Source organism: Gracilinanus agilis, chromosome 2 (assembly GCF_016433145.1).
Source record: "Gracilinanus agilis isolate LMUSP501 chromosome 2, AgileGrace, whole genome shotgun sequence".
NCBI classification, from domain to species: Eukaryota; Metazoa; Chordata; class Mammalia; order Didelphimorphia; family Didelphidae; genus Gracilinanus; species Gracilinanus agilis.
In genome coordinates this window covers 50,386,870-50,401,884 of record NC_058131.1, presented here as the reverse complement: position 1 = coordinate 50,401,884, position 15,015 = coordinate 50,386,870, and the positions used below count along the sequence as shown (strand labels likewise).

Below are 15,015 nucleotides of genomic sequence, written 5' to 3'. Positions count from 1 at the left end.
AGAGAAAATGAGACATGAAAATTGGGCATTAGCTGAAGGAGCTGGAACCCTAGCCAGTTTCCCCAAGAGTCTCTAGGTTCTGGAACTTGAAACTTCTGTTAAAAAAGTTCCAGCAAATGAGAAACAATCTCCAGAGTAACAAAATACCAAAGAAAACAGAAACATTCTCACTCTCTGTTTTTAAATGTGAAAGGGAAAAGAATATGTGGATATTTCTAGTTAGATTTTCAAATATTGGGTTACAAAGCCTAGCAGGAACTTGGCAGCCCTCAGTGCCAAAGTAAACATGTAGTAGGCTGCTCTGAGACCTTCCCATTTGCAATGTGAATACAAGTTTATTCCCCACCCTTAGTATCTCTGGGGGGAAAAAATTGATCAATCTAGCCACTGAAGTACCTAACATAATAAGGTAACAAGAGGCCACTTAGTTATTAGTCACTTTCCAAGGATATATCAAACTTCCTTTCTGTTTTTTTGGAGCCTACCAAGTAGTGATTCTGACTAGCTAATTCTCATTAATACCTTCCCACTGCCAATTACACCCTAAATCCAAAAAAAACAACCTGCCATCTATATCCAAGAACTGGACAATCATAAAGACAACTTGGTTCTGTAGCTTTCAAACCACTGTCTGAACTAACCTTTAATTCATGGTTATCATAATATAATCCCCCTTCCACCAAACCTCCTCTCTAATAACTCTCATGAAAAGGGAGAACTATTTTAGGGATACCCTGGGTTATTCCACAGCTGATTCACAAAATGAGAAATAATCAATGTCTTAATGCTATCTTGAACTACTATGAAATCCCTTCAATCCCTTGTCATAATACATGTCACAATGTCAATTACATGATATGGAAGAGGGTAAGATAAAATACAACCAGAACTCATAACAGAACTTAAGGCATCCAAGAAAATATTTGAGACAGATATTGACACACTCCCTTATCCAGATACTAGCACTTCTTAAAGCTCCAACTTTGGAGCAATGCAGTACTGAAGAATCTCTGCTCCCAAGGAGTCCAATAAGGGATTCAAGTCACCAAAAATCTATTCTATCAGTCAATAAACATTTATAAAGGGCCTACTATGTACAAGGCACTGTGTTAAAGGACTGGAGATAAAAATATATGAAAGATTGTTCCTGCTCTCAAAGGAATTGTAATTCAAAAAGAGAAAGACAGCAAGCCCACAAAAGAAAGTTGAGATGTGGTAGATGCCTCCACCCCAGAGTTCATCTGGTCCCCTGGGAGAGAAGCCCAAAGATGTCCAAAAGTTCAGCCAGATGAGAAATGAAAAAAATGGATGGTTTGCCCCATCCTCCTCCTTAAATTGGAGATTTTGTAGTTCATGGCTCCACCCATCAAATCAAAAGAAGCAGAAGGTAATTTTTGAGTGTTGTTATAAAGAAAGGATAAGTTATAGTAAGAGATGATGGTTGCAGAGGATAAAGATTCTGGAATGTTAGAAGGAGGGGTTAGGCTGGAACTGAAGGGGTTGGCTAGCTCTCTCTCTGGATATACCTGGGGAGGGTGGTTGCTTGTCCTTAGGTTGCTGATCCTATCCTGCTTTCCTATCCTGCTTGCTGCCCTTGTTGTTATCCAGTAACTATTTCCCTTGGAGAAAAACCTTGTGATCCTGAACCAGCAGTCTGCACTGACTGTATATAATATGAGGTCTGGGTCCAATTTGGAACTAGGACCTTCCCTGGGCCCTGCCAAGTTTGTCACAGACCATCACCTCTAATAATAACTAAGAGAAGATTTAATGCAGGTTATCTAGAACAGGGACTGGGATTATAACTTAGTGAGGAGAGGGTAAAAGAATAGACAAATTAAATCTTTGAAGACCCTCCGTGAAGAGTTTTAGAACTGGGGTTTTGTAGCTAATTAATGACAGAGATTCCCCTTACCTTCAACCCTCTCTCTCTCTATCTCTGGAAATAAATTACATCTTTCATTTATTATATCCAGCTCTGTGACTTAGTAAATCTATGTACTGGTCCCAGTTCAGGCTTTGGCCTGACTAGGTTAACTGTTGGTCTTCAACCCACAGTGTAACATTCTTAACACTGGCCCAAAGTAATCCATCTCATCCCGCTCCCAAAAATACCCTATTACACTGTTAGTACTAAGGCTGACAAGATCTAGTCAAGCCATCACTAGTTGCTCTTCCTTCCTCCCTGCCTTTCTCTCACCTTCCAGTATTACCTGGAACATCAGAATACTCCAGGCAATAAACTAAGTCAGGCACATGAGAAAAACACTAGCTAACAGTAGTTACAAGGTGAATAAACATTAAATTAGACCCCAAAAAAGTCCTCATTTGGGACCAAGAGAACAGTATAATGTATAACTGTAACAAACTCTTTCAGAGTATACAAACACAACATGGTGTATAAATGAAGAATAAACTAAAGGAATTTTTTTCTATCTTTTTAAAATGTAGTTAAGGTTTTCATTTCCACTAATTTTTTTTTTTTAAATAGAATTTATTTATTTATTTTTTTATTTTAAACCCTTTAACTTCTGTGTATTGACTTATAGGTGGAAGAGTGGTAAGGGTAGGCAATGGGGATCAAGTGACTTGCCCAGGGTCACTCAGCTGGAAAGTGTCTGAGGCCGCCACTAACTTAACTGCTTTTTTAATCAAAATTTTAAAGGAGTGAGGATTACACCAGTTGTCAGGGTAGTCTAAACAAATATCAGGGCCAGAAATGAATTTTGAGAAAATGTCTAGGCTATTTCTCCGCCTTTGTAAAAATAACCCCTAAACAATGGTCAGATGGAAGAAAATGTGTTTTCTTTTAGTGTCCATTTCAATAGCACAAGCTCAAAGCATCAAAACATTTTTCCTTATTATCTAATTCTCCCATAGTACCATATTTGAACTATGCTACTTCAATGCGACTTCTTAAATAAAATAAAATGTTACTGTATGTTTTTTTTAAAAAATAATGACAAAAGAAACCAGAGATTTTTTTTCAAGTAATTTTTTTCTTATTCCTGTAGGTAAAAAACCACTAATATGAGAACAAAAGGATGTTGTTGTGAGTATTAAAAGAGCTATTTGTAAAGCTTTACACGGTGCTTAGAATATAATAGGAGCTTAAGAAATGCTAGTTCAATAATATTTCCTCTTTTTCCTGACTCTCAAGGTTCATAATGGTGTATGAATGAATGAATGTAAAGGGAGAAAGAATAGCAGGACTTATTATAAAACTGACTAAATTTATGATCTCTCAATGTCCTAGTTTCAATCTCCATGTAAATGAGCTTGCCCACCTCCTTTATCTCTGATCTATGACCAGACAACCTTCCCATAACTACTTCTTGAATGTCACTAAACACAAAAGGAGTCAAGTGTGGCCAATGAATCAACAAGCATGAGTCAGGAATTATGCTAAAACCCAAAGATATAAAAAGAAAAGCAAAATAATCCCTGTTTTTTAAGAGAATATAACTGTCAGAGTAAGCCCTGAGCCTCAAAGATAACAAATGTACATCAACTGACACATACAAAATGGGCCCAAATTGACTGGGAAAACAAACTATAGACATATCTTACTTTTTCTAAAAACAAGATGTACATACATTTCAATTCAAATACAGTAAAAAAGAACTAAAAAATTATCACCACCCGAATCTTTCATTTAGTACTAAATATCCTAAACTGATTAACATTCTATATTGAAAAAATGATAACATTTCTTATGTCATAAAAGATAAGAAATCTGTTAGTGAAATGTCTGTTATATCATTTACAGGAAAGCTTTTTATAACTCAAACTCAAGGCAATACAGTGGAAGAGTTACTGATACATTCTTTCTGTCAGGGAAATCCTTTTATTTTCATCACTGAAAGTAATACTCATGAAGGAGAAGCAAATATTCACTGGCTTCAGAACTGTATAGATTATTGAAGAGACAAATGTTATATTTAACCGTATCAACACTCCTGACATACTTAAAAAAAAAAAAAAGACTTCTAACAGATTCCCATCTAATAGTGCATCAATCCCAAATCAAGGACATCAGAACCTTTCTTGGTCTACTCTTTGACACAAACTCTAGATATAACATTCTAAGCACACCTAAAAAAAGATTTGCTTATTACAAATTCCTACATGTTTATTCTGTTGAACATACCCATTGTTCAAGATTCTGCTCAAGACCAGTAAACAAACAACCAACAAATATTTACCAAGCCAACTACAGGGTGTCAGGCAATTTCTTCCACAGGAAGTCTGCTCCTTTCATTCCAGTCCAGTGATATTTTCATTGCCAAGACTACTTGATGTTGCCATCCTTTGCCAGTACCCTGACTTGACAGAGATGCCTTTTACTGTTATTTAACTTTTCTAGTTTTGTCTCTAACTAAATAATAACTTTTCATGATTAAAAAGTCTTAAATACCCAGTATGAAATGTTTTCAACAAATTGACAAAGTGAGGCAATGAATTCTTTCACAACTCAAATGGACTATATTTCATCTTACTCTCCTAAATGAATATGACTCACTGTTGTAAATGTCTATTTTAAAAATTAGCAGATCTGAAATCAAATGTTGGAAATTTTTTTTGCATACAGTAGGGGGAAACTCCAAAATATTATTTTAAAAAGCTAACAGAACCATCAATATTTTACAAATTTGCCCTTGCTAGCTACAATAGATACTCTCTTCCTCAAAACATGTTGACTGGTTTCTTTCTTTGTACTACTTCTCATCTCCTAAACCAAGAGAAAACATAATTTTAGAAGCATTTAGAAAGCACAAATTTCAACAAAAACTAGCTAAAAGGCAACAAACAAGTATATGAAGGAAGGAGTAATAACAATGTGTTTCCAAATGGCCTACATTTCACTGAAGACTGGAAAAAAAAAGTAAATATTAGTTACTGTCAAGAAGAATTTTTTTTTCTAATTTTTAAACCCTAATCTTCTGTCTTGAAATTAATCCTGGGTAATGGTTCAAAGGCAGAAGAGTGGAAAGGGCTAGCCAATGGGGCTTAAGTGACTTGCTCAGTGTCACACAGCTAGGAAGTGTCTAAGGCCAGATTTGAATCTAGGACCTCCCTGTCTCTAGGCCTGGCTCTCAATCCACTAAATCACATAGCTGCTCCAAGAATTTATTTTAACATCTAACTGGCCCCACTACCTGGTCTATTATATATTGAAGGGCAAATTTTGAAAATGCAACAGGTTTTTACTAGTGATACTATCTGTAAAATGGAAAAAAAAAACAACATTATGATACTAATGTTGGTAATATGAAACAGCTTGTTTTGCCCATATTCCTACACTACACTTTGTTTGGAAAATTGAAACCTCAAACTCATTAACATTTTTTTCCTTCCCATTCTTCCTTCCAAAGAAAAAAAGAAGAATTCTTTTCAATTTGTGGTCATCTTTTTGAAAATAGTGAGATGCCATGCACTGGAACTTTTCTCAAAACCAGAGCAGAGTTGGTCAGCCAAGATAAAACCATCAGATGAGCAGTCCCACTTCAAGGCTAACAAAACTTTATCGCCTTTATTTGTAGTAAGAAGATTGCAGACAAGTAGTCATAAGATTATAACCAACTATATTACAAAATGAATAAAAATAATACTAAAATATAATCAGTTCTGAAAGATTTCTAAAAATAAACGTATAAAAGTTACTATTTTCTCAAACTGTCGATCCAACAGGGCTAAACAACAGAATAATTACTACTACTGTTTTTTATTAATTCCTACCTATTCTGAGAAGATAGTCATAAGTGCTTTTTATCCCAGAGATAGCCATTCCTGACAGAGGATTTAGACAATTGAAGAGAACACAACCAGGCTTCTATCCACTCTTAATTATTCAGAAAAATACGGTATGAAACTATATAAACTATTCATTAATACCCAAAAGCTAAGTACCATCACTAAGAAAGTCCTGAAATCTACACTAATTGTCTAGGCCTAGAACAGGGGTCAGCAACCTTTTGGCCGTGAGAGCCATAAACACCACATTTTTTAAAATGTAATTTCGTGAGAGCCGTGCAGTGCTCCCAGTGCCGCTCCTGTAACAGCGCCTGAAAAAAAATGGACTTTATGGCTCCTGCAGAAAGAGCCATATGTTTCTGACCCCTGGTCTAGAACATAGGTTGAAACAACTTAAAGACTTTAAAATCACATCCACATAAAAAGGCATTCATTTAACTAAAATTTGTCATCAAGGCCTAAGAAAAACAACTTGTAAAAACAATATAGTATTTTCACAATAAACATGAAAAAATGAGGAGAAATCACTAAAATATTTACCGATTCCATAGTTGAAAGCAGTCTTTATCAGGATGTATATATTAAATCCAACACAAGCGGGTTACAAAGCAGCTATGTGTAATTCTGAAACAAAAGAATAAAATTAATAAAAGTAAATATTAACTTGTTAATTCCATCCTTCAAAAGTAAAGTCTTCTCATCAGAACAAAATATTCAAAGCAAAATATGTTAAAGCTTCAGAGCTGGTGTTACACCCAGTAAATCCCACATCCATCCCAGAGTCCCTGAATTACCTTGTATTATTCTGCTTACAAACACTCCCCCCTCCAGATCCATCTCCCATACCTCTGATACTCGATATAATGATGTCTCTTCTCCTCCCACATCCCAAAAGTAAGGGCACAACTTCCAGAATAATAGAGTGCTTGTCAGGTTTTTTTGTTTTGTTTGGGGGGATGAGGGGGGAGAGCAGCACACAGTATCAAAGACATACCTTCTATGAGGCCTATACTGACTTTATGTACAATAAGTAATAAGTTTCCTTGAATCAGGAGAACACCACATACAATAACATACCCAAGAGACTTATGCTAAAAATTAATTAATAAATAAATCCAATACACAGCCAAAGAAGCAACTGTTGGAGTCTGATTGCAGATTAAAGAATGTCATTTTTCATTGTATTTCCTTCATGAGTTTTTTATTGTCTATATATGATTTTCTTTAACTGCATGAAGAATATGGAATTATGTACTGCATGATAGCACTGGTATAAGCTAGATCAGATTATTGACCAATGAAATGAAGGGGAGGAAGGGAAAGAAACTGGATTGAAAAATATTGGGTAGCAATTGTCAAAAATTATTTGCTTAAGGGGGGGGGGTGCAGGGGGCGGTTTAAGAGGACAAAGACTGTTACCTTTCTTTGTATCCTCAAACTTAAGTAGGCAGTCAGGAAGCTTAATAGTATTGAGCATTTTAAAGGGACTTTTAAAAATATATACTTCAGCTTCTAATCCTTGTAAGAAGAACTCATGTTTCTATGAAAGCAGTTCTTTAAAAAATCATGTTACACCATTTGTCTACATTCTATAATGTCCAAAGAATACTTAATACTTTAGGAGGTTCTTCAATGATGTTGCCTGGCAATAATTGAGAAAAGCAACTGATGGATAAATAAGTAAGGTAGCCAGCTGGCCTAAAAACAGATAGCAAAGTAACCTTCTTTGTTTCACAGAAAATCTCCACCCCTGGCAATCTGATAAAAGAGTATATGAAATTCTCAGACTCTTGTTTTTGAATACATAAAATAAAATGCACTATATAAAGGAAAGCGATTATTCTGAAATACGATCATTAAAATATTTTTAAACAAGTTGACAGCAGGTTACAAATACTTGCTTTTTAGTTGATAATCCCAGAAATCTTTACTGTTACCAAAAGAAAACAAGCATGGCAAATGCTTTCCATATAAGCCTATAAGATGGGGCCTTTTGGAAACTTCTTTCCAATTGCCAACAAGGCTTCAGTCAGTCTTCTGCAGTTTTAAACTAAAGTAAGGAGACTAGTGATGTTTCTTCAGTATTATTGATCATTGTTCTTATCCTGTACCATTTTGGAATTTTCCTGGCATGTTTGGGGAAAGGCCAGCTCTTTGAGACCTTTCACATTTCCAACATTAATCAGAAGATAATTTTCTGTTTTTCAATAAAGATATGCAGGAATGAGGTAAGGAGAAGCAATCAATAATAAATCAATAAACATTTATTAAGCACCTAGTATGTACCATGTAATGTGCCCTCAAGAAATTTACAATCTTCGGTTTTTCTTACATAACATGAATTTTAACTAATTTTTGTTTTCTCTGAAGGGGAAAGGGAAAAAAGGGGACAGATATTCTAGAATTTATTTCTGATTCATAACTAAGTGAATAATCTTGCTTTCTGTATATCTGAAGGACCTATGATTTCTTTGTGGGATAACTTAACTCCTACCATTTGACCAACTCCACCCTTTAAAATCTCTTTTAGGCCTTAGTTCACCACAGGATCCTTAAGAGGACATTGAAGGATAGATGATCTTGGGCTTTTATTTATTTCAGTGGCCTTATGAGTTCATATGTTGAATTACCTCTACAAAGATTACATTCCAATCTATAAATCTAAACCTAATCTCCCTCCTGACCTCAGCCAACATACCCACTAGACATTGCCAATGAGATATCCTTAAGCATATCTCATTCTCAAACAATCAAAAACAAACTCATTGCCTTCCAACTAAAACTTTACCCTTCTTAGCTTCCCCTATTTCTGTCAAAGTCACCAGCATCCTTCAAGTCACATGTTCATTACCTTAAAATCATCCTCAACTCATCACTCCTCCACCCCACATTTCCAATCAATTGACAACACATCGATTCCTTTCTCACTCACTCAGCCACCATTTCCTAGCTCAAACAATAAATTATCTTGCCTATTCTGTTAAAAAAGGGTTCTGTTTTCCCTACCTCAAGTCACTCCTTACTCCAATCCAAAGTATGAGTGTGACAATAGCACCCCCCTGATCAATAAAGCTAGCAAGATTCCCCCTATAGCTTTTAAATTAAACACAACCTCTTCTGTTTGGGATTCAAAGATCTTCCTATCCTGGACCCACACTTGTTTTTCTAGCATTATGGTACACTACTACTCTTCCTCTATTCTTCATTCCAATCAAACTGGATCACTTGTTATTATATGTCATACAAAACATTTGTACCTATGCCAAGGTTGTCCCTTTCCCCTATACCTAAATGGATTCCTTCTTCAGATCTGTCTCTTCAAAACCCTCCTATCCTTGAAATATCAGTTCAAAGTCCCATTTCCAACATGAGTCCTTCCTGATTTCTCCCTTCCCAGTGTCTGACAAAATAACTTACATACTTGTTTTATACAAACTTATAAGTTTTCTTCCCAGAAAGGATGCAATCTTCTTGAGATAAAAGAATATTACATTTTTTCTTTATATCACCAATAGCTTTATCATAATGGCCATAATAAAGATGTGTAATAAATACTCATTGAGAGATGCACTGCCCATGCCTAGAGTTGCTTGAGGCATATACATTTAATAAGCATAAATAATGCCTGAGATTAGAATTCAGATCTTCCTGACTTAAAGTTAAGCATTCTATTCACATATTATTGCTACAGGGAATTATTCTTTGTTCACCTTAAAGTTATATGATAGAGAAGAAAGTAAAAATTCTTCACAAAGACAAAGTTTTCTTATGTGAAACTTCCCACAGATATTTGACAAGCTAGCCTAGGAAAAATGGTTGAATCTTTCCTTTGCCTCTATTCCTTTTATAAAAGCCATTGTCTTGCTTCACATTATGAATATGGATATATGTATTATCTCATGTACAACCAGTATCATATTACCTGCCTGCTTGGAGGAAAGGGCAAGAGAGAACATGGATTGCAAAATGTCAGAAAATAAGTATTAAAATTGTATCAAAATGTAATCTATGGAAAAAAATAAAATTAAATAAAACCTATTGGCATACAGGTATTCCTTACAAATCCCAACTTTCTCATTTGAGATTTTGATATATTGTATATAATTAAGAAACTAATGGGAATTTTTGGTGAGTTTTACATAAGTTGCAAACAACACAGATGTTTATAAACTCAGAAAAGCATAAAAATAGTAAAATATCAACATATACCATTTTAATACCAAAATATACATAACACGTTTTTAGTTTTTTAAGTTAAAATAAGAAAAAAACTAAAATATGTGAAAAGAATGCAAAACCCAACAAATTAGACACAAAGACTAGAAATGAGGTATCTTTAAAAGGTTATTAACTCACAAATGCACTAAATATACATAGTTACTTTTAATGTCTTTAGTTATTTATGCAATATATTCAGTTTTATTCTCCTCAAATTTATTTCATTTTCAAAATTTTCTAATTTACTTTGTATTCGTATTGTTTAATTTTCTTTTTCATACAGAATTTCTACTTAATATTGAACTACATATAGCCTATGCCCAAATATACTTAACCCAAATTTTCCAAAAGGTACTGTAAACATCCTTTAAAGAAAAAAGAAAAATTCAGACTTCTCTGGTACAAAGGGAAGTCGTCCAAATCACTTAACTCTGATTTACCAGATCTCATCTCCTCCTCTCCCCCAAGAACTCCTAACCCAAACAATGTAGAAGGGATACCTAAATTATATCCTGTCAACAAAGTATCAAGAGCTGTCTAAAAGGCAGCTAGGTGGCTCAGTTGACAGGGTCAGGCCTCCGGTCGAAAGGATCTGGGTTTAAATCTGAACTCAGACACTTCCTAGCTGTGTGACCCTAGGCAAGTCACTTAACCCCAATTTTTTAGTCCCTTTCCACTCTTCTGTCCTGGAATTGATACTTGTATGATTCTAAGATGTCAAGGACTTTAAAAGAAAGTTGTCTCATGAAGCTCAAAACTGTACACCCTATACCACTAAGTTAAATGAAAGAGGCACTTTTTGCTATGTAAGAGAATATTTTTATCATCACCTTTCTCCATAACCTCAAAAAGCAGAAGAGTCAAGTCAATTAGACAATAAATATTTATTTAAGCAGCTACTACATTCCAGGTTGGTGCTAAGCATTGGAGATACAAAAAGAGGGAAAAGACAGCTCCTTCCTACATCCAAGGAGTTCACAATCTAATGAAAAAGCCATATACAGAATACATAGGAAATAACTAAGAGGGAAGGCACTAGAGTTAAAATTGGTTAGTAAAAAAGGGTGATTTGAATAGGGACTTAAAGGAAGTCAGTATCCCTGGATGGAGGAGCATTTGGAGGAGAGTAAAGTATAAAAAGACCAAAAAGATGCCCCCTCCTCTTACCCCCAAATAGAATAGGAAAGTGAATTTGCTAGAGAATGCTTTTTCAGATAGGAGTAAGGAATCCTTTTCTTGAATACAGTAAAACAGAAATTTGACACTGCCAATCTTTAAACTTTCCTCATAATGGGCTCCAAAGGGATTCATACATTTTAATTGTCTGGAAGCAAATTCCCTTGGCTTTTGGTCCTAAGTATGTAAAAAACTCAAGTTCCAGGAAGTATTTCACCAAACTAATTTTCATTTTAAATCTTTTGTTTCCTTATTCCATGTTAAAAAGGTTGTTACATAGAAAGGGGCATATTAAAAATTCAAATTCAATACAGTTGTCTGCATTAAAAATTAAATCTATTACTTCAATAAGATATTTTCTATCATTACAAAAATGAAAAAGATACTTGATAAACAGATGTAATATACCCAATATATCTTTAAATATCACAACTTTTACGGAGGTACTAAGTAATCAGTTAGGTAAAAAGTATAAGAATGCAGATTTCATATTTTTTTAACAACCAGAAAACAATCCCAAGAAAGATGGGGGGTTGGGGGGGAGATCATGGACATGTGGTCCTCCCACATTATAAAAAGGCTAGTAAAGTGTTTTGAGTATAAACATTATTTCTAAATCTCTGTAGCTTGTGTATGTATACACACATACACAAAAAAAGTCTTGGTGTTTTATTTCCATTCTAGTTCCTTCAAAAGTTATTAGCAACTCAAATACATTTTAATAAAGTCTTGCATGTTGCCTTCCCCAAAAAGAATGTGAGCTTTTTATGAGCAAAAAAATATTCTTTAGTCATTCTTTATTAACCACTTAAGAAATAAATACCTGCTACAGGCAGCTAGATGGAACAATAAATGGAGCATGGTACAGAGTTGGGATGACCTGGGTTCAAATCTGAATTCAGCCACTTCCTAGCTGTAGGTCTCTGAACAAATCCTTTAATCTCCTTTTCCTAACTCTTACCCTTCTGCCTTACTCTTGTTATAAGGATTAAAAAGAAGAGTTATTTTTTAAAATAAAATAATGAAAAATAAATATTTACTAAGAGAAATTATCCAATCTTAAAGATTAATGGCCATAATTCAGAGAAATATATTTAGCACTTTCAACTAAAAAATATATTTGAAGCATTGGGTCAACATTATGCATTTAAGTAAGCATCAATATGAAGGATAATAAAAAGATACTTTGCAAGTCCATGAGTACCCACACATTTTGCTGATATAAATAAAAATGATTGTTTGAGGGCAGACTCCTTGATCTCAGATAAAGGTATAGTTCAAAACGATGCTTCTTAGTAAGGGGCAACCTAAATCTGTAATAAATGAAAAAAAAAAATAGTCTAGTTGAAGGCAGGGGTTGTCTCACATATTTCTATCTTAGCCTACCTAACAAAATGCCCAAAGGAGGAAGTTCATAAGGAATGTTTACTGACTGGTAAATTAAAGGATTCCTTTCAGACATTTTTCTTGAAATTTAAGTCAACAGACTTCCTCTCCCTACTGTAGGAACATTTTCCCCTTAGGATTAAAATTCCTAGAGCTAATCAACCCTACTACCACCCATCAGTTCCAAGTAAATCTTTCTGGTTCCTAGAAGGATTCAGGATTTCCTCTGCTTTAGCACACTTGTCCACTTCTATCGGTATCTAAAAATTAACTTTATTTGCAAAGGTGTTCAGCTTTATTTCTCTAATCCATCAGTCAATGCCCCTTTATCAGGAACTGCATATAGAAACTCAATTTTCTCAGCCTTTGATTTGGTCTAGAACTGTTTTCCCTCATGAAGAATCTCATCTTACCCAGAAAACCCCTCATTGTCTTAATAATTTTTTAAGACAACATTTTGGAATAGTGGGTTCTTTCTTTAAACACTCACCTTACAAAACTTATAGCAGGAAGCCTCAAGAACCTCTAAAATCTAACCCTTCTGTATTCTGATTGAACAAATTGGCAAGGCAAAGTGAGCATCCAAAGCAAGAAGTTTATAGCTATTCAGAGAGCCACATTCTGGCCATCTATATTAAGATCTTGGCCCTGGCAATTCAACAAAACATCACACAAAATCATAAGATGAGATCATTCCTGTAATAGAAATGACAATAAGCACGCTTCTTAGACAAATCAGAGAAAAAAATGGGCTAAAAGAAGATTTCTGTCCCTTAAAAAAATTCTTTCAAAAAGCAAAAAAATTTTAAAAGGCACCTTAATATTTGTATAACTCAGTGGAATTGCTTGTCAGCTCCAGGAGGGGAAAGGGAAAAGGGGAGGAAAGAAAACAAATTATGTAAACATGGAAAAATATTTAAAAAATTTTAAAACAGAGCTTTAAAAAAGGCATTTAAAAATTTTCAAGATTGAAGTCACAACACAGCATCCAAATGCAAATGATGCTATAAGAAAAATACTTAATTACCATAAAAGCCAAATATTCTGTTTTCAAGTAACATAAATCTATTACTTAAATTCAACACCTTTTTTTGTCACAAAGGGGGTGAGGAAGAGAGGAGAATTAACTAAGTCAGGTGGGAAATATTCCAGGAAAAGTCACAGCTAATGTAACAATAAGCAAGGTATTGCATGCAAGAAATTAACTATAAGAATTATCTATAGATAAGAATTCTTCATTTTGGAACCAAGTATTAAGGTATTCATTTTCACTGTCTAAATAAAAGATGGACACTGCCAGATAAAAGACTTTAAGATTGTCATCAAAAAGAAAGTTCTAGCTAATAATTGTGAAAAGAACTTTTACTGAAGAATTGTATAATCTTTCTGGATATCTTTAAAAGTAAACGAAGCCAAAGCTGTAATTAAAAAGCAAATATCATCCACAGCCATTCATATTTTCCCAACATTTGACAGCCCTCCATCCTCAAATGATTCTAAAGAAATAACCTAAGTGGGAACTATGCAGTGGGAGGAGTTGTGTCAGGCATAGGATGCTGAATGGGACAAGCAGCACTAACAGGGTACTTTACAAACTTCTTCAACTTCTATTCATAATTTCTAAAATAAGTAACTATTTTCTAAACTAGACAACCGAGACATTGCTGCTGAATCTGTGGGGGCCAGAAAGCTAAGGGGAGGGAGTAAAATCTTGCTCTAATTTCTAGGTATACTAATTTCCAAATTTAAAGGCAACTGGTTGCTCAGTGAACAGAGAACACTGGGCCTAGAATCAGAAAGGCTTCAAATTTCATTCTAATCTAGCCTAGGCTAGCAGGGTGACCTAGGTAAGTGATTTAGTCTCAATTTGCCTCAGTTTCCTTCTCTGTAAAATAAAATGGGGATAATAATAACCTCTATTTCACATGGTTGTTATGAGACTCAAATGAGATATTATTTGTTGTTTTTTTAAGTGCTTAACATAGTACTTGGCACATGGTAGGTGTTATCTTTTTCTTCCCTTTCCAAGGAAGGCTTTCCAAGGAATCTCAAAGCTGCCCAACCCCAACCCCAAACGGGAATCAGTAGAGCAGGGGTTTATAGCCACAAATGACTAAGTACCATCTTTCTTAATTTATGAGTCCAAATAAGTTTAAGAAGTTTCATCGGATATAAACTTCCCCCTTACAAATACAAATATACCCTGGTTGGTGATAAACACCTGTATAAACCATACTACTGGGGAGGTTAGGACTTAGTATATTACTTGAACCCAGACATTCACAGTTGCAGTAAGCTAAGTGGGTTAGGGATCTGCACAAAACCTGGCCCCATTATGGTGAGGCCTCAAGAGAAAGGAACCAAAAGGCTGTCCAAGGAGTAAAATAGGGCAGGTCAAAGCTGTTCACCAATGAGAGACTACTGCACTTCAAGTCTAAATAAACAAGGAGACCCCATATTCCCCTCACCATCTAAAAAAAG

General features: G+C 34.8%; 1 protein-coding gene across 1 annotated transcript in view; it reads right to left on the bottom strand.

The window, feature by feature from the left end:
- ANKRD11 (ankyrin repeat domain 11) overlaps positions 1 to 6,366 on the bottom strand; it is a 265,116-nt gene extending 258,750 nt beyond the window's left edge. Inside the window, exon 1 of the mRNA XM_044663169.1 lies at positions 6,295 to 6,366. The gene's annotated coding sequence lies outside the window, so the exon portion shown is untranslated. The remainder of the gene's footprint in view (positions 1 to 6,294) is intronic.
- Between the last annotated feature and the right edge of the window lie 8,649 nt (positions 6,367 to 15,015).